The sequence below is a fragment of the Chroicocephalus ridibundus genome, chromosome 4 (assembly GCF_963924245.1).
Source record: "Chroicocephalus ridibundus chromosome 4, bChrRid1.1, whole genome shotgun sequence".
NCBI classification, from domain to species: Eukaryota; Metazoa; Chordata; class Aves; order Charadriiformes; family Laridae; genus Chroicocephalus; species Chroicocephalus ridibundus.
Genome location: NC_086287.1, coordinates 74976064 through 75001242, shown reverse-complemented (window position 1 = coordinate 75001242; position 25179 = coordinate 74976064). Strand labels below are relative to the sequence as shown.

At 53.2% G+C, this 25179-nt stretch overlaps 1 protein-coding gene across 2 annotated transcripts in view; it reads left to right on the top strand.

Annotated features, from left to right (window-relative positions):
- GNAO1 (G protein subunit alpha o1) overlaps nt 1–25179 on the top strand; it is a 163125-nt gene that overhangs the window by 69413 nt on the left and 68533 nt on the right. The gene's annotated exons all lie outside the window — the stretch shown is intronic.

Sequence of the window (25179 nt, the reverse complement as noted above, 5' to 3'; positions counted from 1 at the left end):
GTGGGAAGGGGGTTTACTGATCCGGTTTTACCTGCTGGATATACAGTACCGGTCTTCAGTCCGGTATCTAGGCTGTTGGATCATGCATTGAATACAACCAGTTACCTTTCGCTTAGGCTGAGTTTTGATTTAAAATTATGAGAGCTTTTAGTGATGGTAGATCATATTCCAGGCAGCACAGGAAATTTTTTTCTGAGAAGAAAGAGATCCCAGTAGTCACCATCCAGCGAGTTTGAGTGAGTTATGTAAAGTTACGAGGAGTTTCTTCCAAGTGAGAATGGGGTCTCATCTCCATTCCTCCCTTCTACATGTCATCGCTTTTGTGTACATTTTTTCCTCTTATGCAGGGCAGGTTTTGGCAACACAACCTATCTGGAGGCGCAGGGTGACATTTCGGTGGATGCCAAAGACAGGAGGATTTTAGGCAGGTTTTTCCTCACCATCTCACCAGCACCTCAGCCAAAGGTCTCAAAACTATTTTTCTTCCAGCTTTTATCCTCCTTAATTATTCTTATTGGTACTATAAGCTTCGGAAAGCTCTTTTTCTTGCCAAGTTCCCCTGCCATATTTATGAGGCACGCAAAGGTTTCTAGCTGGCGATATGTCGACGCGGAAGGCTCGGACAATAACACAACGACCAATGTGATCAGGTTAATGCCAGTTTATTGCACAGATAGCTCAGTTATTATAGACGTTCTGATTCCGCATCACGCGCCGACAATTTGCTGATTGGTTGCACGAGCTGTGCACGCGGCAAGCAACATATTATAATTGGCTTAAAGCATCTGTCCACGCGGACAATCACCCCTCCTATATCCTGGGTGAAGTTCTACATTTCGCACGCTGAATTCAGCACACTTTCTCATATCTTGTTGGTCTCAGCATTTCTAACATCACTACAATGTTTTCACATAGCCTTCAAACTAACAAAGCCTACATAGTTGTTAGCAGTTCTTCGGTGCTTGGCCTACATAGTTGTTAGCAGTTCTTCGGTGCTTGGAGTGTTCGCAGGATGACCCCTTTGTATTAAAAATCCTCCAACAGCGATATTTGTGCTGTCCTTGTTTGAGTCCCTTAGTTTTAAACAAACTTTTGTTTGGCCGCAGCTCCCCTTGGTGCGTGTTGTGGGCAGCCCCTCCCGAGGCGCCCAGCGCTTTGCTGGCGAGGTCAAGTCCTGCTTCTCTTACAGAACCACAGAATCACGGAATGGTTTGGGTTGGAAGGGACCTTAAAGATCACCTAGTTACAACCCCCCTGCCCTGGGCAGGGACACCTCCCACCAGCCCAGGTTGCTTCAAGCCCCGTCCAGCCTGGCCTTGAACCCCTCCAGGGATGGGGCAGCCACAGCTTCTCTGGGCAACCTGGGCCAGGGGCTCACCACCCTCACAGCAAACAATTTCTGCCTCAGATCTCACCTAAATCTACCTCTTTCAGTGTAAAACCCGCTCCCCTTCCTTATCCCATGGCTCCCCTCCCTGCTCCAGAGCCCCTCCCCAGCTTTCCTGGAGCCCCTTTAGGGCCTGGCAGGGGCTGGAAGGTCTCCCCAGAGCCTTCTCTTCTCCAGGCTGAACGCCCCCAGCTCTCTCAGCCTGTCCTCCCAGCAGAGGGGCTCCAGCCCTCCCAGCATCTCCGGGGCCTCCTCTGGCCCCGCTCCAACAGCTCCATGTCCTTCTTGTACTGAGGACTCCAGAGTTGGATGCAGTACTCCAGGTGGGGTCTCACAGAGCGGAGCAGAGGGGCAGAATCCCCCCCCTCGCCCTGCTGCCCACGCTGCTGGGGATGCAGCCCAGGATGCAGTTGGCTTTCTGGGCTGCAAGCGCACATTGCCGGCTCGTGTTGAGCTTCTCGTCCACTAGCACCCCCAAGTCCTTCTCCTCAGGGCTGCTGTGGCACACACGTGGCACACACGTGTCTCACCTCCGCGGTGGGATCCTTCCCCCGGCAAACAGCACGGGGCGCAATCAGCTGCCTGCCGCGGTTGCAGGCTGCTTTCTTTCATTTACTCCAGAGGCAAAAGACGTACTGAGGCTGAAAAGACCGTATTCAGCATTACAGCGGATCATGAGCCAAGTTCAGGCCGGTCTTGTGATGAGTGAGTAGGCAAAAATTCTTATTTCTTCAACTTTCTCTCCAAGAACGGAAGCTCCGGGAAGGCTATAGGAGGATCTGCAGCAGCACGCCAGGCTCCGCAGGGCTGAGCCCTTGGCTCAGGTGCTCTTTAGGTTGTTGTGGACTAAGAGATGAGCATCTTCTATTTCTTGTGGGTGATCCAAGCAAAAAATGTAGATGCACAAAACAACCCCAACCCTAAAGCCCTGAAGTGTGTAGCAGGAGGAGGGAGCCTGTCCCCCAGCACGGGGACGCTGAGCAATTGCAGTGTCAAGGCTCTCAGGCCATGGGGTTTCAGAAATCAAGAGGAGCCAGACCCAAATGACACCTCTGCTTATTTCACACTCACAGGCTGTACACACAGACAGTTTTCCATACTGAATCAGCTTAAAAGCCACCTCTTGGGCTCACACACCTTTTCTGGCTCCCATCCTCCCATTCCTGAAGGAGCTGTAGGGTGCCTGGCCCTGCTCAGGCAGTTGCCGCACTTGTCCCCAGCAGCCGTCAACCACGAGCCAGCTACGGCACTGCACCCAGACATAGAATCACAGAATGGTTCGGGTTGGAAGGGACCTTAAAGCCCACCCAGTGCCACCCGCTGCCCTGGGCAGGGACACCTCCCACCAGACCACGTTGCTCCAAGCCCCGTCCAGCCTGGCCTTGAACACCTCCAGGGATGGGGCAGCCACAGCTTCTCTGGGCAACGTGGGCCAGGGGCTCACCACCCTCACAGCAAACAATTTCTTCCTAAAATATAATCCAAATCTCCCCTCTTTCAGTTTAAAACCATTACCCTTTGTTCTATCACTCCCCTCCCTGCTCCAGAGTCCCTCCCCAGCTTTCCTGGAGCCCCTTTAGGGCCTGGCAGGGGCTGGAAGGTCTCCCCGGAGCCTTCTCTTCTCCAGGCTGAACCCCCCCAGCTCTCTCAGCCTGTCCTCCCAGCAGAGGGGCTCCAGCCCTCCCAGCATCTCCGGGGCCTCCTCTGGCCCCGCTCCAACAGCTCCGTGTCCTTCTGCTGTTGGTGCCCCAGCGCTGGAGGCAGCACTGCAGGGGGGTCTCACAGAGCCGAGCAGAGGGGCAGAATCCCCCCCCTCGCCCTGCTGCCCACGCTGCTGGGGATGCAGCCCAGGCTGCGGGAGGGTTCTGGGCCGCCAGCGCACATCTCCAATGGTCCGTCCCTGGACACTGCTGCATGGTAAGGCCAAGGAGCGAGCCATGCCCAGCACATTTCAAACCAGAAAGCATGATCAGCTGATAAATCCATTTGGAAAAAAAAGAAAGGTGATGAGGACAGAGCTGCCAATAGTAATCCATGCAGGCAGCAGCTCTGAGCTGCCTTTCCACCACTAATCATCTGTCCCTTAAAATCCTGGGCAGGCGAGACCCCAGTTCTGGGGTCGTGCTGCTTGTCAGCATGCATTTTCAGCCCCATTTCTCTGAGCCCATCCAAGAGCACGAAGGATGGAGGGAGTGGACAGGCTATTGCGCCGTGTCCCTTTCTCCTCTGCCATCATCTCTGCAAAGGAAGTGTGGGCAGCAATAAACAGCGAGGGCTGGCAGGGATGGGAAGCCTATCACTCCGCACTGTCATTGTCCGACTTGCCTTGAAATCCTCCAAAAGGTCGCCAGGAATTAGTTCCAGTACTAGTGAGTGGCCCTTTAGGAAGAGGACTGAGCTCAGGAGCCAAGTCCATGGCAAAGCACCAGCATTTTGCCAGTTAAATTCCAGATGTAAACAGATGTTCTCCCTCCCCAGCAGTCCGTACAAACCCTGTGATACGCGTGGGGCAGCACCGCGCAGTTACAAGCCCTTTTCCGTAAGAATCCGCCTGGGATCAGGAATTCCCTCGAGCCAGAAAAAATCAGATTTCCCATCGTGCTCATTATGCAGCTCCAGGTTCGGAGCGGGAGCTACTGATCCGATTGCTGCAACTCAGCACCGTGAAGGAGGTTTAATAGTTTCCAGCGAACCACTTGTCCCTATGCCGCTCACCAGCACTGAACTGGGTTCTTCTCGTGGCTGTTCTGGCAGAGGGGTGATCGCCCACTGGCTACAGAGCGGGGTCTTCCCAGGCAGGTAGATGCTGACTTTGCTCTATTTCTTCCTCGCTGAACTAGCTAGCTCCTCTCCCCCGGGGCGGGAGCTGGGGGAAGCATCGGTGCTTCCTTCCGAGGCGAGTGTCAGGATTCGAGCGAGCTTCACTCAAGCTTCACGGCAGCCCGGGTCCAGGCACGGCCAGGGAGACACCGACTTCGTTTCTCTTTCCTCTCAGATGGCCCGCAAGGGGAGGCTGCTGATGAAAAGCGCCCATTAATGCTTGTGGGGAAGGTGTTAGCTCTCAGAGATGAAATTCTTCCCAAGCCACAGAGACCCAGCCCTCGGCCTCTACTGTGGGTTACCGTAAGGCTGGGTTTGAACCAGACGTCAGGACGGTCTGTGAAACAATGACCCGAACTGCCAGCACCCTGGTGCGCACACACAAAATTATGGCTATAAAATCCATCCGAAGCCGTGCCTAGCACCTGAATCTGGAGGGACTTATCCTAGAAGCAGTCAGAAATGAAGCACTTGATGTGCAGAAGGAAAGGAGATCCAGTTTCGCGTGCAGGACCACCGGCAAAGCTTCTCAGATGGTTGTTTCCAACTCTAACAGGAAAGACAGGGGCCGTAGGTTCGAGCTGAATGCTAAATAGGATACCAAGTAGTTGAGTGATAAAAGTAGCATCTCCGTAACTGTAAAAGGTTGTTGTAAAGGTCAGATCTGCATGTACTCTCCTAGCTCTGTGAATAGCTATTCCTTTCATCCACAAGTTGAGCTTTTGACTAGGACAGGCTGAAATAAACAGAGCTAAAGCTGTCCCATCCGTTATCGCTGGGAATGGCGTGTGTCCAAGAGCAGGCTCTGCCTCTGCAGATAGGACACGCAACGTGGCAGTGAGCAGCCCAGGCGGGCAGATGGCTCACGTGGACCACCCTCACCACCAAGCCTTCATCCCCGGGCTTCAAAATACGGCAGTGCCCCTCTGCGGAGAGCCGGCAATGCCGTCCTGCTCGCCGCCAACGCACCCGGAGCACGCACCTCCTGGTCCAAACCCCTTCGAAAGCATGGGCAGGAGCCAGAAGCCTTTCTTGCCGTAGACGCTGCCCGAGCCTATTTATCTGGAGTTAGGCTTCCTTGTCCGCCCCCGAAGGTGAGATGTCGGGAAGGAAGCCCTGGCAGCCCTGCCTGTGTGTTTTCTCTCTCTCACACCAAGTCCAAACAGAAGGGCCCCGCAGCGCTGGTGGCACAGACGGACAGACTGAGAGAGGGGGCAGACGGGGCTCTGGCGCGTTTGCCCCCCGAGTGCCTGGGGGTAACGTAGCCCTGCTCTGCCCATGTTTTTGTTGATGTCCTTCTGTTGCTCCGGCAACAAGGCGCTTTAATTGGCAAGTAAGGAACAGAACTAAAACCAAAGCCGTTTATTAAATGTCAAAGCGGGTCGGTGCCTCTCCCAGCAATTCCGCCAGGGCACCGGGGCCGGAGCGCGGTGACGCTCAGGGCGATCACTGGGGAGCAGGACTCCTCCAGCAAACAGGCAGCGGTGCCAGAGGGGAACAGTTCCTCTGGCTCTGCACGTTGCCGTCATCTCCGAAGGAGCCGTCCCGCCTTCTTCACACATCGGGCCTGGCCCCGAGATACCTGTCTCAGCAAGTCCTTCCTACGTCCATGTGTAGGTGGAGGAAGGCAGATGTCTTTGCAGGCTGTGCTAAACCTCTGCAGCCTACACAGTGAGGCCCTGCTGCTACCACCATCTCCATGTGGCCCAGAGGGAAAGTCCTCAAGAAGGCGGTGGAGCCATGCCCGTTATGAGCAGAGCGTCTGGTCCAGGAGCCCTCTGTATCGGCCACCACGGCTACTAGGCAGGTATGGGTGAAGTAGGTTGGGAGATGATCTCCCAGTGAAGGCGGCTCATCTTCAACCAACAACTTTAAAAATGTTGTCAATGACCCCGTAGTCTGTGCCCAGAAGAAAACATAAGCTGAAAGACTTGATCCTTGCTTGTGGAACCAGAGAAACTAATCTTTGCTCTCCTGGGAAACAGCCACCCAGGGTCTGAGGCAGGAAGACCTCAAAGTGCTCTGGTTTCTGGCGAAAGGGCCCATCCTGTAACACTCTTTTGCATCTCCAGATCTCAAGAGGCAACTTTTTGTTGGTCTGTCCAGCTGTCCTATTTATAACCAGCTTATATATTATAAAAGGTGTATAATTCGGAGTGCTTTCTAATTAGATGGCACAACTACAGTCCCATTTCACGCCACTCTAATTTGCTCCATCGTGGCATTTTAAAGTTTTGTGTGAACTATATCACGCAGGGCAAACTCCTCAAGGGTTTGCAGCCAGCAATTACGTGATGCTGTGATGGGTACGTAAACCTGGTGTGAGCTCACGTGGCAACGTCCCGTCGTGACAGCCGAAAGCCTAGGATTAAAAGACACTGTTAAAGCTCTGTCCAAAGTCAGGGGTCTCGTAGTCCAAAGTGTGGCGACACCGAGCCAGTTTGCCAGGCTAGAAAAGATTTTGCAATCCCGGTCACTTCTGACCTTTCCGAAAGGACTGAATTTTCAAGAGTCCATATTTGGTAGATCTCCGGAGCAATCTACATCTTCGTGTTTGTGGCTGACGTTCAAATCTCTAAAAATGGAAATGGGCCTTTGCCACTTGAACTTGAAGATTATTCATTAGAGAGGGAAAGATCTTGGGAGTAACTGGGCTAACGTCGTTAAGCAAACAGGACGGGGCTAGCAAGGGGCAGGATTAGACACTACCCATTAGCCCGCTGGCATGTGCCGTCGCAGAAGAGGCGTGGGCTGATTCTTCACCTTATTATAAGTGAGTACGTGCATACAGCTGCTCACCTTGTTTGTGCGGATCAGATATCGGCCTTGACTCATGAAGACGCTCCTCGGTAGCTGTGAATACCAACGATCTGCTGAATGCGCCGCCAAAATTAGCCACGGAAAGTTGCGCCGCGCGCGTTTTAACCTTGGACCTCTGGTATGCTCTTTGCAAGTGTTTATTAAAAAAAAAAAAAAAAAAAAGAACCAAACGCGTTTCCCTGGTATTGGCAGAGTGAAAAAGCCCAGTAAGAGTGCAGAGTCCCTCTGATATTTTCAGGGGCTGTTCTCAGCTATCTGTTCAGCTCAAGAGCTGCCGTGGGGGAAAAACGACAGTTTCTGGAGGTGCTGTGTGTCTGCCTTTGCCTCCACCTCTGTCCTCAAGAGCGAAACCTCTGAAATCCTGCAGACGCCTGTTACCACAGCGGAACTGGTCTTGCCAAGCTTCCGCGTTCGAGAGAGCAGCGGCCCGCGGTCGGGGCCTTCCTTGACCGAGACGCTGGAAGAAAACAGTGAGACGTCGGCCGGGGACCGTCCCCGCTGCTCCCCCCCAGCCCTCCCCGCGCCGCCCGTGCCGGGAACGAGCATCCCCTCTGCACATCCAGCCCCGCTGCAGTCAGGCTGGCCCCGAGGCTTGTTTTGCTGTTTTACAACAGAACAAATAGAGCAACATTTCGTAACGTCCTAATGAGGCACACTGAAGAATGCCCAGGAGACAGAGACAATATCAGTGTTCCTTGGCACGGAGAGAAAAATCAAAGGCATTTGTTTGTTATCTGAAATGTCGATCTTTGCTCCTTTTGGTGGTGGGCAGACATTTTTATAGTGTGGGTTCCTGGAAATACTCAGATGTCACTGTTGGTGCGTTCCAAGAGCGCTGTTTATTTTCGGATGTACCTATAAAAACTGAGACTGAAGCCAGGAAATATTCAAAGCCGTTAGGGGGTTATTAAGCTTTAAGTAGCGCGTTGCACTCTGTATGGCCCCAAAAGACCTAACGCTTCTGGACCCATTCTTCTTCCCACTCAATGGGAGTTACATCATTGACTGGAGAAAGCCCTAGTAAGAGAGGTGACTTTGCCCGCCTTTGCCCGGGGTGGAACCCAGCAGCACCCCAGCGCAGAGATTGAATTGAAAAGACTCCAACCGCGTCCGAGGACATTCAGGGAACGCCGCCTATCCTGTAAGTGGCGGCTGATCTCAGTCTCTGCTTGAAACATCGGAATTAAAAGCAGTGCCGTGACGAGACATCACTACGGCCGTGCACGTCGCGCTGCATTACGGTACGACGCAGCTCACGATGTGGGACGTGCCAGCGCCAGCCCTTTCCTGGGTGCCGGCAGGGTCCAAGCCCGACAGCCAAGTGCTGGAGTCACCCTCTGGCCTGCAGAAGAGGCAGCGGTGCCTCTGCGTGGTAACGGCTGCCGAAGTCTCACCTGCGATCCCGATGGTGCTGTTGGAGAACATGCTGTTCGTTCTGGCCAGCTTGCTGCTGTTGTTTTTTTTCTTTTTAAAGTTTTGACGCTTGTTAAACATCCTCCACTTCTCTCGCCTCGGTCACCAGAAGGCAGAACCCAAAGGCAAAAATACCAATAGGAAAATACCTTTGGAGCCGGGCTGAGGCTCGTGCTGGGAACAGGGACCAGGACTGGCGCTGGGCGCGTTGGCTGGGAGGAGCTGACAGCGGGTCACCTCAGGTGGATCACGTCAGGTTTTGGGCACGGAAGGTCTTGAGATCTGCCCCTCGAGACAGCGGCAGAGACAGACCGGGCTCCATCTCCTCGCCCACGCTGTTTGCCAGCCCAGCGCAGCGGCAGTTACGGGGGGGTGACGGGAGGGTCTGCGGCCATGCGGGTCCCCAGGGAGACGTGCTGCGGGATGTCCACGGCCAGGCAGGCTGAGCAGAGGGAAGAGCTGGAGTCTGGGGAAGGTGAGCAGAGACGACCCGTTCTTCACAACAACTGAAAACACCCCCCGAACAGTAAAGGCTGCTGTATTATTAAGAAGCCAGGCAATTGGAAGGTATTATCCCGTGAAAGGAAGTACATCTCCTGCAAAAAGTGTTTCCCAAGGAAGCAGCGCTGCGCTGCTAGGGTTGACCTTGACAGAGATTTCTCCGTTCTGAGTTGGCTCTGGGAAGCAAGTATGTTAATAAACTCGCTGCCCAGCAATTTAATCTTATTCTGTACACTCTACTCACTCTGGAAGCCCAATTAAGCATAAGAGAACAATGAATTTTTGCGTATTTAATAACATTTTTTCCTAAATGTCACTGTTTCAAAAACCCCAGCAAATGAAATCGCCCCCCCCCCGCCCCTCACCCCCCGCCCCAAAGCCCAAATTAATATCTCAACTAGGTCAGATATGTTCGTTGTGGTTTCTCCAGTTAAAAAGCTATCATCCGTCAGGATTATAATCATCCATCCATCAGGACTGGATCAGCCGTCCAGCTTGTAAAAACGAACACCCTTCTGTTATTTCTGAGGACACACAGGCTGTTCCACAAGATCAGCTCGTGCCCACTATTTCAGAATGCCTCGGCAAGAGATTGAAAAAAGGAGGAGAGTGGTTAAAAAAAGCAATTCAGACATTAACAGTGTCATGGCAACAGCAAATTAGAGCCTCAAAAGCAGAGCTCAGCTCACTAAAGGTTTAGGGAGTCGCTGCACCGCAGGACTGAATGAAATATTCAGCACATAAAAGAGGTGCCCAAATGTTTTTTGTATTTGTGATAATGACGCCAAGCTGACTGCTATTTATATATATTTTTGCCTAACCATGGATGGTTTTTTTTTGCCTGCAAAAGATTTTGAAATAGTATACTTGTCGGGTAGACGCAGGTCTGTTTTGATTCTTGGGGAACTTCGGCATTCGCGAGCGTAATCATGGCCATCGGCTTTTGCTCACGCGGAGGGTGGCCGTTGTGGCAAAAATGGGAAGAAGGAGAAACGGAGTGTTTCGGGAAAAGTTAGCCAGGGAGAGATTTTTGTGTGTCGGGTGAGATGATGTAGCGTGAGGTGACAGCCTGACCTGTAACCGTTAGCGAGGCATGCGCTCTCAAGTTCTGTGGGTTCGCCTCGTGCCGTGCGTGCGTACGAGCAGGCAGCAAGCCTCCTTTGCTGTTTCTTTCCCTATAGCACCTCTTCTGGGTTTCTCAGCCTTTTTCTTCCCAATGAAGTCAGTGATGTCAAGCTGTCCAAGAAGCCAGCGGCCGTTACCACCTCCCATAGGCTTTGCTTGCCTGATCTTTACTTCAGGCTTCATTCTAGTGCTTAGGCTCTTGGTGATATTAGCTACCCATGGCTGGTACCAGTAATGGGACGGGATCAGGGAAAAAAAAAAAAAACAAACAAAAAAACCTGCACTGCGAAAAATATCCTCTTGTTTCAATTTGGGCTTTTGCCAGGCTGTCAGGGAGAGAAAAACTCCGGCAGAGTGTGTTCCTTACACTAGAGAGGACTCAGAAGCGAGGGAGTACTCAGCTCTGATTTGTCTTGTGTTTGTATCCGCCTTTCGTCCTCCGCACCCCACGACTTCTACCCTTCCCCTTTTGTCTTTGCTCAGCTAGCTTGGGAACACGAAGCAAGGTTTGAAAGACCTTGGGACTTTCTGTCCGTGTAAGTGGTCTCTCTCGTGGCGCTGGTGGTCTTAACAGGGTCACTGCCAACGTGCTCAGACTCCTCTGCCTGATACTGGAGGGGGAAAATCCCTGAGCATCTGAGCCTGTTGCAATATTTGCCCGTTCAGTTGCCACATCCGGAGATTCTCCCACCTTTGAAGATGCCAGGTGTCTTTTAGCTAAGTCTCTACTTCCCTTTGCTCCTCTAAACTCTTTCAAGTCATTTCTCGCAATGCTGGGATCTTCTGGTTTTGAACTTGACCTTAAAGTGAAATTTTATATAGTGCTTTCAGCCACAATCCCCCTGAGTCGTAGGGTCAGGGCAGTTTGGAGCTGTTGAATTTTCCTAGTATGTTTTGACCAAGTTCTGTCTCCCGGCGACTCAGTACCAACGAGCCTTCAGGCCTCGCGCCGTTGCCACACAGCCATTAGAAAGAGAGCGACCTGGCAGACTTGAAAAGTCAGAAGCTTTTATGGTTTGCCAGCTGGGCACTCCTGGTACCTGGACCCAAATCCGCTGCCCGCTGTCCTGCTGGAGGGGCTGGGAAGCACTTAGGGTTTGAATCCATCGGTACCAGAGCTGCCACTGAGCGGGGGCAGAAGCTTTGAGTGTTTTGTGCAATTAAGCTCAAGTGAGATAAAGAGAGTTTTCAGTCTGTAACAACGCCTTAAGTCCGGGCGCGGTAGTTCGAAGTCTGCTCTTTCTTGCATGCTCATCGGCACTCTTGGCACCGGCGTGGGCTTCTGTGGTGGAGGGGTTTTTCAGGTGGACCTGGCCAGTGGGTTCTGAAAAGCCTTAGGGTGGCAAGGCAACTTTCCAGAAGGTGAGCAGGGAGATTCCGCATACACAAGGCGAGATCTCAATAGCGCAACGCAAGAGCAAAAACAAGCTGCAAAGAGGAAGAAAAGGTGTTCAGAAGCCACAGTCTGTGGAGTTCCCAAGGGTCCAGCCTCCAGTTTGCGGTACAGTTTGCCATTTTCCGCTTCTTTAGGAACTTCACAAAAAAGCAATACTAGGACTTGGATTTGACACTGCTTGGCTTTCCCTCTCCTCCTAAGTGCTCCCATGTACAAGAACCCTACAGCCAGGAGTACCTCTTACATCTCTGCAATGCCCAAGCAGTTGAGCCACAGCCCAGAAAAGCCTTGACTGTGAAGGTGATAGAGATTATTCCTCTTGCAAAGAAAAGCATCTAAGACTTAGTTTCTTTGTCTCAAAGCCATGAGCTGGGTCTGACTCCACTTTGGGAGAGGACGTGACGCTGCCTCCAGACAAGCAGCTGGCTGGAGGAGAGCAGTCGGGATGCGGGCAGGGTGGACTGGGGGCAGATGGCTTGGGGAGCCCTTACCAAATGGGCATTTTGTCCTCCCCAGCTTGAGAGCAGTGACTAGTTTGGAGGGTTGATCGCATGCAGGTGGAGTCTAAAAGGGTTTGGAGAGAGAGGGATGATGGTGAGAGAGAAGACATCAGCTGCCTCCCTCCAACCTTTACCTTGGTTGCTTATCAACGGCTCCATCTTAAAGAAAATAGCTGCTGTCGGGAGCTCCAGAGCTTCCCTGTACTCTGCTGATACTCTGTTATTGCTTGTCAGAAGCCCCTTGAAGCAGAGCATGGATTGTCTAACAGAAGTCCTAATTGCTACATTCGAACATGACTTATCCTCCGGAGTATGTGGAGCCCTTGAGTTATCTGAGACGGCAAGAGAGAGGTGTTCCCTCAGATTTCCCCTCCATCTCCTCAGCTCTCCAACACCCTCCACTCCTCGGTCCCCCCGGAGCGAAAGCCCTTCCGGTGCCCCGGTCTCCCCGTTTATGTGACTCCGCTAATCGTCATTAGCAGATGAGTCGTACTGGCTGTGTGAGCACCTGAAGAAGAGTTCCCTGGTAAGGCTTGGCCCAGAATATTTGAAAGAGTGTCTTTAGGCAGAGGCTGGCGCAGGGGCTGCTCCCTGTGCTAAGCCTTGCTTCTCGCGCCGGCTTCTCCGAACTGGCAGATGCCTTCAGAGAACTGAACTGGCAGTCGCTCGCCCACGGATGCGATTCCCAAATCCCACACCTCTCTGTCCAACTTGCTTGTGCCGGTACAAGGAAATATCCGTCAGTTTGGTTTTAACCCTTGTTCAGCCGCCTTTCCCGTTGCTGTTCTTCCCGATAAACGTGCAGGGCGCTGGGAGGTGGGGTTGGTGCTTTGGTTCCAGGCGAGGTGTGTATTTGCGTGAGGCTGGGGCAGCCTTTGTTCCTGGGGGGCCGGGTGCGTGCCCCATGGAGATGCGCCCAGTCCTGCTCCCCAGGGCACGCGCTACCCGGTAACTCAGGAGAGCTTGTCCTTATCAGGCTCCCCAGGGATGTATGAGGAATGAACGCAACTTAGGCCATCGCAGCGGTGTGTTCCCCTGACATTTTCTTGGAAAAGCAAGGTTGCTGTGTGAGCTGCATGGGGGAAGAGCTGGCTCTGGGTACAGATACATCCCCGGCGCTGCCCGGGGTGCGATGTGACACATATCACTCTGGAAAGCGATGTGCTGTTGGGAGCACCCTTTCCCTCCGCCGCTTCTTCTTCATCGCCTCCAAGCCACCTACTTCTCCGTAGCTCTCGCCTCCCTTTTGAAACATCCTCCTCAGGCTAGATTTCCACCGGCGCTTTTGAGAAGAAGGGGCTGCCAACCTCGCTGACACCCCACGCACCTCTCAGAGCTACACAACCACACTTTCCCTCCCACAAACGCCTGGTACCAACAGTGACCAGGGGACCTGAGCAGCCCGAGAGCTCTCCTGGCCCTTTGAGGACGCCATGGACTGTTAAACCACTGTAGAGCCTTGCCGTTTCGCCCATCTCCATCTCCATAGACGGGGAAAGCACGAGGAAAGGGGAACAAGTTTTCTTTCCAGGGACGCACTAGGTGGCATCACCGTTGCAATGCTGAAGGACAAGATGGGGATTGCTCCCCATCCCCACGGCAGAACCGTCCAGGTGCTACACTTGGCTCTTCACCGTCGGGGCAAGAGTGCCCGAGATACTTGTCACTACTTAAATTCGTGCTATCAGCAAAAGCTGCCTGGTGGATCAATTAGCACAGAATTTCTGGTCTTCTTAGCAGAAGGAACTATTAATAAACACTTGCCTACAGATTTATGGGTCTGCAGATCAATGTGTCCACAGTCTCTGCGACCCTTTAACCTGGACATTGTGCATGGGCTGGGAATGACCACCAAGCCCAGCTCACAGCTGAAGTAGCTGCTTTCATGGTCTTCTCTCCCTGTTCAAGGATAAACTTACCTCCTTGCTGGCTGACACGAGCGCGCTCTGAATGATGGACAGGAAACGGATATTTTTGGACGTTTTAATCATCAAAACAAATCACAGCCATTTTTTTTTTCCTGCACATCCAAGTGAATGAATTTAAAAACAACTCCCCTTCCCCTCGATGGAAGGAGCTGAGCTAATGCCAGCACATGCGCTCTATCCAATTTTGTGTATTTCCCTGGAAGCAATTTTCTGTCTAAAAATGCTGCTTTCTCAGAATCCCACAATTTTCAGGGAAATTGGTTCTGCTGGAATTTTCGACAGCGAACAGCCGAACAGAACCGTTTGAATATCTTCATTTTTGCCACATAGCAATAGCAACACGTAGCTGATAAGTGGAGGTGAGGGGAACATTAAAATGAAAGGGAAAAATTAAAGGAGGGTATTCTGTCATTACGCTAAGGTAAACATTTGATACTGCTTAAGCGAGAGAACTGAGTGCTGCCTAAACGTGGCGTGGGGACGCCCACCTGCCAAAAATCTGTTGGCACATTAGTTTTGCAGAAACCGGTGTAACTTCTTGTCGTGGCACGGAGGAGAAACCCCAGCATCCAGCTGGCTCTGACGGACACGGGATTGGCAAAGCCGAGCAGACATCCAGTGTCAAAGAAGAAAAAAAAAAGAAGCCGGGATTAGAATGAACGTCATCTCGCCTTCTGCACCTCAATCCGTGAGAGTGATGAGTGATCACCTTCTTTGCAAGTGTTGACTCCAGTTTCTTGAAGTTCTGGTGGCACCAGGGTGGGCAGTGTGAAGACAGCCTCTGCAGGGGGTGGTCCTGGGCGCAAGCGTGTGGCTGTAGCTCCTTGTTTCTCCCGGGAAAGCAGCTCCTTCATCTGGCAGCGGAGCCTCTGGGAGCGGGCTGCAGGCACGCTTCCCACCGAGCATCTGTCCTGAGGCTGGGCAGGCTCCAACCTCCATCTCTCGCGCTCCTGTTGCCTTCACTTGGTGGAAGAAGGTGTCACACAAGCACGAGCTCGTGGGCTCTGACTCTTCTCTCTTGGATGTCAGCAGAAACGGGAGCGATTTCACCAAAGCCAAAAGAGTCGCGGACTGCGCACGAGAGAGAGGAAACAGGACCCCTCCGTCCACACGCTGTTCAGGGTTGGAGGTGTTCGCCTTCAATTAGAGGGATGGGGAACAAGAAGGGGAAGTGGGAGACGTCAGCGAAGAGACAAGAAACATGCTCAGGAGGAAAGAGAGAAAAATTAAGCAAGGACTGAAAGCAGGCGTTTATTGTACTGCTGGAAACGCTTCTGAGCTTGAAAGCATCTGAATACGGGAAAAACTGAGCGTTGCTGTCATGGTCCCAGGAGAGGGGGGCACAGTTCTTAAAAGTATGTGAACTTCAGAGAAACACAGTCATCTGTTATGGCTGTGAGGCCTCTATTTTATTTTATTTTTAATTAAAAGGATGTTTTGAATTTTTCCCACTAGCTGTTTCATTTTATTCTCTGATCTAGTCAGAAATCAACTTCTGAGAAGGCCTGGGCCTGGAGAATAACTCGATGGGAAAACACTAATGAACCTCTGAAGTAAAGCTCTCGGTCGGAGTCGTGGGACAAATGCAGCACGCGGGGACTTCAGCGCGGCGGAGACGCGCCCGGTGGAGCACGGAGGCACCTTTGCGATGGGCGAGTCGCTGCCCGCTCCCGCCGGGGCTGCCTGGGAGATACCCTGCGAGGGTCTTCCAGGAGGGAGAAGCAGGACGTTTCTCATCTGCCTGAAGTGCCGCCCGGTGCGCGGGGCCCGCTGGGAGCAGCGCGCCTGTGCTGAGACGTCAGTAGCTTTCCACTTCAGCTCCACCAACACGATTCCTATGCATAACTGTCTGAGCATCTTTACTCTCTGAAGATCTCTGTGATTTCAGCCGCTTCCGTGGACGATATAAATAATACGGTCTATTCTTAGCTCTACAGCAGTATATTCAAATCTTTATCTAAATTCTGCAGAATTTTCCATTTCAGATGTTTGGGCTTCCAGAGCCAGACTGCTGCTCATCCCGTGCATGGCATTATTCCTTTGATACATGAGATGAAAATTCAATTATCAGGCCAATTACTGATTTTTCTGAAATTTACAAGGAAAACATTAAAGTTTGATTAAGTGAGAATACCCGCTGGACTGATCAGCAACGAGACCAAAATTAAATTGTGTTTTTAATAGCTTTGCCATGTTGCGACGCATGAGGAGTATCTGAATGTGAAAGCCTGTTGCCAAAAAATCAAAACTCTTGAACACTGAGTAGCAAAAGACATCTTTCACTCGTCATAAAAATGAATACGCCAGGCCGGGTGGCGTCAAAGGTGCCTTTCCAGTGGCAGCACTAGGAGCGAGGACTCCACATTAATTATAGATGCAGCTGAACTTAAGCACGTACGAGGTAGGGTCCTAACCCTTCGGTGTTAGAAGGTGGTGAACAGCATCACGTGGAGGAGCAAAGCAACAGGCTGAGAGAGCTGGGGTTGTTCAGCCTGGAGAAGAGAAGGCTCCGGGGAGACCTTAGGGCCCCTTCCAGTCCCTAAAGGGGGCCTGCAGGAGGGATGGGGAGGGGCTGTTTGCAAGGACATGGAGCGATAGGACAAGGGGCAATGGTTTTAAACTAGAGCAGGGTTTAGATTAGCCATGAGGAAGAAGTTCTCTACACTGAGGGTGGTGAGACACTGGCCCAGGTTGCCCAGAGAGGTCGTGGAGGCCCCATCCCTGGAGACATTCAAGGCCAGGCTTGATGAGGCTCTGAGCAACCTGATCTAGTTGAAGATGTCCCTGCTCACTGCAGGGGGGTTGGACTAGACGGCCTTTAGAGGTCCCTTTCAACCCAACACGTTCTATGATTCTGTGAAAATAACTGCTTTTATCAGGAGCTGGATCAACAGCAAAATCATGAAGTCATAGAACGGTTTGGGTTGGAAAGGACCTTAAAGATTACCTAGTCCCACCCCCCTGCCCTGGGCAGGGACACCTCCCACTAGACCAGGTTGCTCCAAGCCCCGTCCAGCCTGGCCTTGAACCCCTCCAGGGCATTGGGTGATAAGGCATCGTGATACGGCATTGTCATCCCTTGGTAACCCAAGAGACCGGGGCTGCTCCAGGCATCGGTCTTGGATGGCTTGCACCAGAACGAGGAGAACGATGTCCATTGCGGGTGTCTCCGAAATGCCAGTGGTTGGGAGGCACGTGCACCGAAAAGACACTTTTAGAGGGGTATAAAGGTTTATCCCTTATAGTTAGTTCTGGTATGCACCCAACTCTCTATGGGCAGGTAAACATCTGCCTAATTGTACCCTCCCAAAGGTCGGATTGACGTCTTAAAATACAACACTGGCGCAGGCGGTACATTTGCTTCTGCAATTTGCAGGTGTAAAAATAAAAAAAAACAAATGAATTTCAAACATTTGCTTGGGGAACAGATGAATCAGTAAAGAGCAAAGGACAGAGATGCAGTTCTACACAGTTGCATCATCAATTAAAAGACTGAAAACAGCTTAGAAACTCGGAGCTCTGTCAGCTGCTGGTTGAGAAGCTCGGTGAGAAGGCGCAGGGCCTCTGCAAGGCCTCTCCTTGGACCTTGTGCCTGCTCTGAGTCCTTCCAGCGCCCAGAACTTCGCTTCTTAACAGGGTGGAAGGATGAGCATTGGGTGCTTTCGTGCACTGACTACACAAAACTGTTTAGAGAAAGTCGGGAATTTACTAAAGGGGGGCTGAAATGTTTGAATTTGGTGAGAGACATTAACGTCAGGGGACCGCACGTCCTTCAGCAACATTGAAGCCCTTTCCATTTGCGGCGTGGCAGTCGGTGTCTGGGCACAGGAGCCGTCGTTCCTCCAATTTTCCCCGTCCCCACAGCATCCCTCCGTCTTCCAGCCTGACACCGAGGAGTAAGGAGGAAAAGCACGGCAATGCCTTTTCACCTTCAGCCTCCATGAAATCGGAATTTCCCGAGGCGGCGGCACAGGCGTGCATAATGCATAGGCACTTAGCGCACCGCCCTCCTCTTCCTCTTCCTCCCGCGGAGGGTTAATGAGTGAAACGAATTGTGTGGTGGTGGTGGTGGCAGCGGGGTGGGGGGGGGACTGACAGACGGATTCCTTTGGAAAGCTCCTCTCCCCTTCCAGAGCCTCTGGATTCATCTTTCTTAAACAAACACACTTCAGAAGTCTTTTGGAGTGTAAATAAGTCAGGGCAGCGGCAAGAAAGCAATTGCCAGTGACTAATTTGCGGAGCTGCTTGCAGCTGGCCCGTCCTCCTGGGGCCAGACCTGCCGCCCGCCAGTGCCCTCTTTATACTTTCTTCGTCTCGGCGCAGAAGCTCCTTCGTTTTAAGAGGTTTCCGTGATCCCCACTCATTTTTCCCCCCCCCTCCTCTTTTTTCAGCTGTAATAGCCAAGACGCTGTTGACCGCCAGCACTTCAAACAATAACCTTCTGAATGATTTAGCAACGCGGCTCCTTCAGTAACAGGTTCCTCTTGGATGAAAAACATTCATATTTATGTAGGACAGAGGTTTTGGAATGCTATTAAATTTACATGGCGAGCTGGCAGAGCAGCCATCTTCATCCGATAGGGAGAAGAGGGGAAAACAGCCTCTCCACAGCAGCAGGGAAATATTTACGAACACAGAAAAATCCTGCCGGTGCTCACCCCCCCAGCTGGGGGATGAGGACCGTTAGCGTTAAAATGGAAAAGCTTATTAAATTACAAGTCCATCAGGCTGGCCTGGCGTGGTGGGGCGGAGAGTTTGGTGGTGGCACGGGCTTTTTTCAGCGGCTTGTTTGACAAGCCCCTGATGCTGGAGGGGGTTTTGTGGGGTTTTCTCACGGAAATGAAGAAGGAAGAAGAGGGGAGAAAAAAAAAACGCGCCGAGGTGCAGTGAGGGTGGGCAGAGGCACCCCGTCACGCAAACTCCACTTTGCGGGCGGATGGGCAGGTGAAAGGAGCACGAGGAAGGGTGAGGAGAGGGGAATCGGCTCTCCTGCGGAGGAAGGAGAGCTCGGTCCAGAGCGTGGAGGTCGGGCAGAGGAGGGGACCAGCGCCGGAGCCCAGAAGGATGCTCGCTGCAGAACGTGGTGCGTTATCCCTAAGCCGGCAACCCGCAAAGCTTGCGGATGGATTTGGAAGGCAAGACTCACCAGAGCCATGACAATAAACAGAAATTGGGTTCAAACAACATTGCCCGCTGTAGAGCACGACCCCTTCGGCTGAGACTCTACAGAGGAAGGAGACAGCCGCATCTCTCGGGGCTTCAGCAGAGCATTAGCTACAGACGCAGCCAGACCATCCTTAGGTTTCTGATCCCAGAGAGCAGAAGAGCTTCGTGTGGAGCTAAAGAATGAGGCAAAACACCGTTGGCGTGGGGCTCTGCTGCAGGGCTGTGACGGAGGGGACCACAGGCCCAAAAGTGACACGTCCCCACTTTACCTCCCGCGCCAGGGCTGGGAGCAGAGCTGCTGGAAAGCTCCTGTGCCACCTCCACATCACGGCGGGGCATGATCGCCAGAGACATGGCACCTCGGGGCTGCAGGGGAGATGGATATTGGGTAGTGTTATGGTTTGAGGAACCTGCAACAATTTCGTGTTGTTTAGACAATTATTCTGTCGCCTAGTGACCCCTCCCCACCTGGGAAGGGGAGTTGGGAAAAAACAGGGAAACACGAGGGCTGAAATATAAACAGATTTAATAGAATAAGACTACATAATTAACATGAATAACACTAAAGAACCAGTACTGATCCCAATACCAATATAAACCACACGAGGACTATTCCCAGCCCGTTCCCCAGCAGAAGCCGTGCACTCCCCGCAGGGACAGCCAATGTGGGACCCTGCGAGCGCTGCGGCTGCGGGAGGAAGGGAAGGGCTCAGGGCTGCGGCACCGGGGCGAGGAGCGCTCAGGATGGCAGCCATCAGGGGAGGGGGAGAGAGAGAGAGAGAGAGAGAGAGAGAACTCCTCAGCAAACTTCCTAATTTATACTGAATGTGCCGTTCATGGTATGAAATAACCCTGTTGGCAGCTTGGGGCAATGCCCGGGTCTCTCTTCCCCTCGTCCCCGCACCTCGAAAACACCGAGACCTTGAAACCCGCACCCCAGAGCTGGCGATAAAGTAAATAATGTCACCAATTCAGGCACCAGAGCCTTTTCCCAGGTCGTTTTCCCAGGCATTAGAAGAGAAATCAATCCTGTGTGGCTCAAACCAGGACAGGTAACCCTGCCAAGCGTGTTCAGCAGCCAAAGGTCCATCAGGAGCAGGGATGACTCCTCGGGGATGCGGCACCATCGCAGCCGCTGACGAGGACCAGCCCTGTGTGTGTTTGCGGTGCCTGGGGCTGGGCTGCCTTCCGGCTCGGCCGCGCTCTCCCCGCCACGGCACCGTTCCCTGCCTCCCCGCACCAGCCTGGACCACCAGGTTTCACATCGGGCTGCCCTCTCCTCCAGCGACGCCGGCCAAGCCAGGATGAGTGAGGACAGATCACTCAGGCAGCCTTTCCAGCGAGGCAGGAGGGCGTCGGAGGAGGGATGCAGGGATGCTGAGCACACAGCATCTTCCCCACCGCGGGGCTGGCTGCTTTTCCCTTCAGTGGGAGGGCTGAGCGTTGGCAGGAGAGATGCCACCCCGGGGCAGCTGAGCGACCTTTGCCGGGCCCGAGAGCACTGACAGCGGTACCGGGGCCGGCCTCCAAAGCGTGCAGATTGCTTTTTTGCCTCCTTAAATACTCTTTGCGGTCTCCGTGAGCTTTAGAAACGCCAAAAGCGCTGGAGCGGCTCCAGATGAAACAGATAACTTGGTGTTATTCATTTGGCAAAGCAGCGTTTCCACCGCCCATCCGAAACTGCTACGCGTGGTTTAACCCTGCCGGCGGCTGCCTGCCGGCCGTTTGCGCGGTAAATAGTCAATTTTTGCACAAAGTTAGAAGCACTACGGAAACGTACGGTCTCTTTATTAAACTCACTGGGCTGTAGGTGGCAAATAACTTCAGCGATTCCCAAATGGCCTCAAAACGTAGCGGCTGCAGAGAGGCAAATTAGTCATTTTATGCTCTAAATATTTAATGCCAGCGCTAAAAATGAAGAGATGGAAGAATGTCCCGGAGAAGCGGATTGGGATGCAGCCGCAAAGCAAACCCCGTCCTCGTCTGGTGGAAATCGGTGCAGGGTGGGAGCCGGTGACACGAGCATCGTTACGGGAGAGCGGCCCATGCCATGCTTGGAGTATTTATATGGAAAACCAGCAGGCTTCTCTCCTTTCTGACCAAGCGGAGTTTGGAACGGAGGCAAAAAAACAAAAGATGACTTCAAAGGTGCTGCCCGCTGACGGGCCGAGGGACGTGAAAAGCACAGCGTGAGGCTTTTCTCCTCCGGGTGGGAGATATGGAGGGGAGAGAGATAGGAAGCTGGCATTGTGTAAAGGAACTTAAAATAAATAATAATAAAGGACTGAGGAGTCCAGGCCATGGTGAGGGCGGTGAGCCCCTGGCCCAGGTTGCCCAGAGAAGCTGTGGCTGCCCCATCCCTGGAGGGGTTCAAGGCCAGGCTGGACGGGGCTTGGAGCAACGTGGTGTGGTGGGAGGTGTCCCTGCCCAGGGCAGGGGGTGGCACTGGGTGGGCTTTAAGGTCCCTTCCAACCCGAACCATTCTGTGATTCTGTGGCGTGCCTTGAGAGGGATCAATGTGGCAATTTTCTGGTGCAGCGTGACTGAGGCAGCAGGACTGTGGACGGGGATCGGTGGAGTCTGGGATGGGCAGAGCAGGAGCCGCTCGGAGCCAACGGACCCGGCCGTTGGGTTTTGCACGTGCGGGGTTTGAGCTGGGAAGGGAGCCCGGCACCGCGGCTCTTTCACTCCTTGGATGAGCTCCTTTTCCTCTGGCAGCTGAAAGTCCACTTGGCAGCACCAGGGCTTTGCTTCTTGTTGAGCCGAACGGGAGGGAGCGGGGCTTTGGCAGGGAGTAAAGAACATACCGGTGCTCCATCAGTGGCCTCCTTACCGAACGCTGGGGCTCGCGAGGAGCAGCGAAGAGCCACGGAGAGCTTTCCTCTGGTAGGCAAACGGGGGCTGGAAATGCGTTTCCAGCTTGACCTGTTGCTCTGAAGATCGCGGCTCAAAGGGAAGTCGAAAGCTTGACAATGTTGGTCTGCGGAGGAGATGTGAGCACGTATCGTCTGTCCCCGAGCTGTGGGTCTGGAAGCCAGGCGCTGTGTGTGCGTGTGTGTGTGTGTGTCGAGAGCAAGGGAGCCCAGCCATCTGAAGCAGAAGGGTGGCACAGAAAATGAATGGGGCAGGCAGGTTTTTAAGAAGGGGTTGGGGTGCCCCGGGCTCTCGACGGGTGCTCGGCATCTGGTCGTGTTGGGACCGAGGGCAAGAGCCGTATCGTCTCCCGCTCACGCCTCTTGGAAAACGAAAACAACACAAGAAATCAGCCAGCAAATGCTCTGAAGAGGTAGCTGGTTACCCGGCTGGCTATACTTTAGGTCTGATTTATTCTGTACATTTATTACGTTATAAATCAATACTGTTTATTCATTCAGACATAATGACAAGACTGTCCATGCAGATGCTGTTAATGACCTGAGCAGATAGATTTTTAAAGACGTCTAGGTGAGAATTTTTAACAAGTCAATGATAATATATCCTGCAAAGTCTATTTTCTCTGTTGTTTAGTCCAAGTGACGGGATTTTCAGGAACATTCATTGTTCCCTGGGGATAACGATCTACAGCTGAGCTCGGTGTGAAACAGGTTAGGTCAATACCCAGTGCTTTGGACGATCCCAACCCCTGTATTAAAATTATGGGCTATTTTGAGAGCTTTTTGTACAGAGGGTGGCACAAACCACACGATATATGGGTGGTGAGCCCCTGGCCCAGGCTGCCCAGAGAAGCTGTGGCTGCCCCATCCCTGGAGGGGTTCAAGGCCAGGCTGGACGGGGCTTGGAGCAACGTGGTGTGGTGGGAGGTGTCCCTGCCCAGGGCAGGGGGTGGCACTGGGTGGGCTTTAAGGTCCCTTCCAACTCAAACCATTCCACAATTCTATGTTGAAGTGGGGCTGAGCACTTTTAAAGTGTGTTTTTTGCAAGTGAAAACTTGATGTGGTCTGTGGGAATCATTTCACATAGAAGTGAAGTTCAGCCGTGTCAGGGTGAAAGCTACGGCTGTGGAAGGTGATCCAGGAGCACCACAAACAAGTTTAGGGCAGAAAATTATCCAGCATGCGATACACATGGCGGGTACTTGTGAGAAGTAAGAACTGGGACTAAGAGGGTAAAATGGCTTCACTGGTTTTGATGCAAACATCCAAGTCCCACGCTTTCCGGCTTCTTAAGTTCACGTCTCATCCCTGCCAGTCCATCCCCATGCTCCAGGAGCTCCCAGTCATCCAGCCTTGCCCCCGCTGAGAGTCCCCTAGGAAGAGGGGGAGCAGGGGGACACGTCAAGCCTGGTGGTCCCCAGATTTTCCTACAGATCATGTCCCGTTCCCCCCACCTCTGTGCTCCACAGCAGCGGCAGCATCTCCTCACGCGTCGAGGGAGGGTGACGAGGCGGCGCTGCCTACGGCTGCCTCGCGGGGCTGGGGAAGCTGCGGTGACAGCGGCCGGGGCTGCTGGGCTGCCCCGCGGGCTGGGGGGCAGAGGCAGCCCTCCATCTGGGTGCCCAGCGCACTTGACGGCGGGTGGGGAGGGGGGCTGGGGGGAGCAAATTCCAGCCTGGCTCTGCTGGGACAATTTCAGAGGAATTCCCTGGAGTTCAGCTACCTTAAAACCATTTGAAGGAGGCGGGGGGAGCGAGAAGCAAACCTCATCAATCTCAAAACTAGGGCTCTGCCGGGTGTACCAAGATGAATAATAGATAGCGGCCGTTCCGCCGTGTGGATGGGTTTGCTCTGCCCACAGCAGAGGGTGTGAAAAAAAAAACAACCCACAAGTGTGAGGGGAGCATTTCCCAGCAGCTCTCCCTCTGCAAACCTCTCGCTCACACGGTATCGATCGAGAGGAGGTTCAAAGGAAAGACTTTAGTTAAATGAAATGTTTTAACGTCAGGCAGGAGGACATCGATGGCCGAGTTGTTCATCGTCCCAAAGAGTCTCTGAGGAAAAGGAGAAGGGGAACGCGGGCCCCAGGTTGGCTCCAGCCCAGGGCAGAGACCAGCACACCGATGTCCCCCGGCCCTTCTGGCCACCCCAGGGAAACACCCGGGCTCCTGTCTCCTCTCCGCCCTGTGTCAGGAGCCCGCTCCTGGCATGATGGAGCTCCGTGTCAGTTGTGTTGCCAAGGAGCCAGCTCCGGAGAAGCTGCTAACCCAACGCCTGTCACATTCCCAGGGCATCCATACCGCCTCCTGGGACACAGAGGAAAAGCTCCGGCAGCTCACTTGGCATCTGATCCTGAGCTTTTAGGCGTTCCCGTGGGACAGGAGCGAGAGGAAAGGCAAGAGCAGGGCTGGCGCTGGGCAGCCTCTCCCCTCCCAGCATGTTATCAATCCCGTGAATGATCTCGGGGGGGGCACCCCACTGCGTCAGCCCCTTCGCTGAGGGCGACCTGCGCGTTGAGGAGCAGCGCGGTGGGGCCACCGACCTGCCCACCTGCCCTCTTGGAGGGAGGGTGCTCTCAGACGGGGGCCATGGGTGGCACCGGTGGGACGTGGAGGGCAGAGGGGTCTTCGGTGTCCTGAAGCCTCAAGTCTTCTGCTATTGGGGCTGTGGATAGCAAAACCATCCTTGCAGACGTAGCGAAAAAGCCTGGTTCTGCAGCTTGGCTTGCAGACAGATATTCACATAATGCACAGCTCTGGAAACCTAAAAAAAAAAAAAAAGAGGAAAAAAAAAAGAGTGAAAACCTGTTTTTTCTGTCTTAATGGGGAGAGCCGGAGGGATGCTCCCGTGCTCTGGCACCTCCCGCCTCGCTGCCCTGCGGGATGGAGGGATGGAGGGATGGAGGGATGGAGGGATGGAGGGATGGACGGAGGCAGCTCGGCGGTGGGAACCGGGGCTGGTTCCAATCAACAGCACGCTACAGCCCTGGCTGCAAAGCTCCTGGGACCCAGGAAGGCTCTGCCTTCGACAATGGATTATTTTTAACTAGCTCGAATCTTCAAACACTGTAGCTTAAAAAAAAAAAAAAAAAAAAAAGGCGGGGTGGGGGGGGTTGGAAAGAAAAGAATAGCTGATTTGTGCAAGCTCCCCTGCTCCCATTAAGTCGGTGGAAGCGGTGCTATGCATTTCAATGGGGGCAGGACCCTGCTTCTCATGAGATAAATTGCCCCCCTGTCCCTCTGCTGGGTGC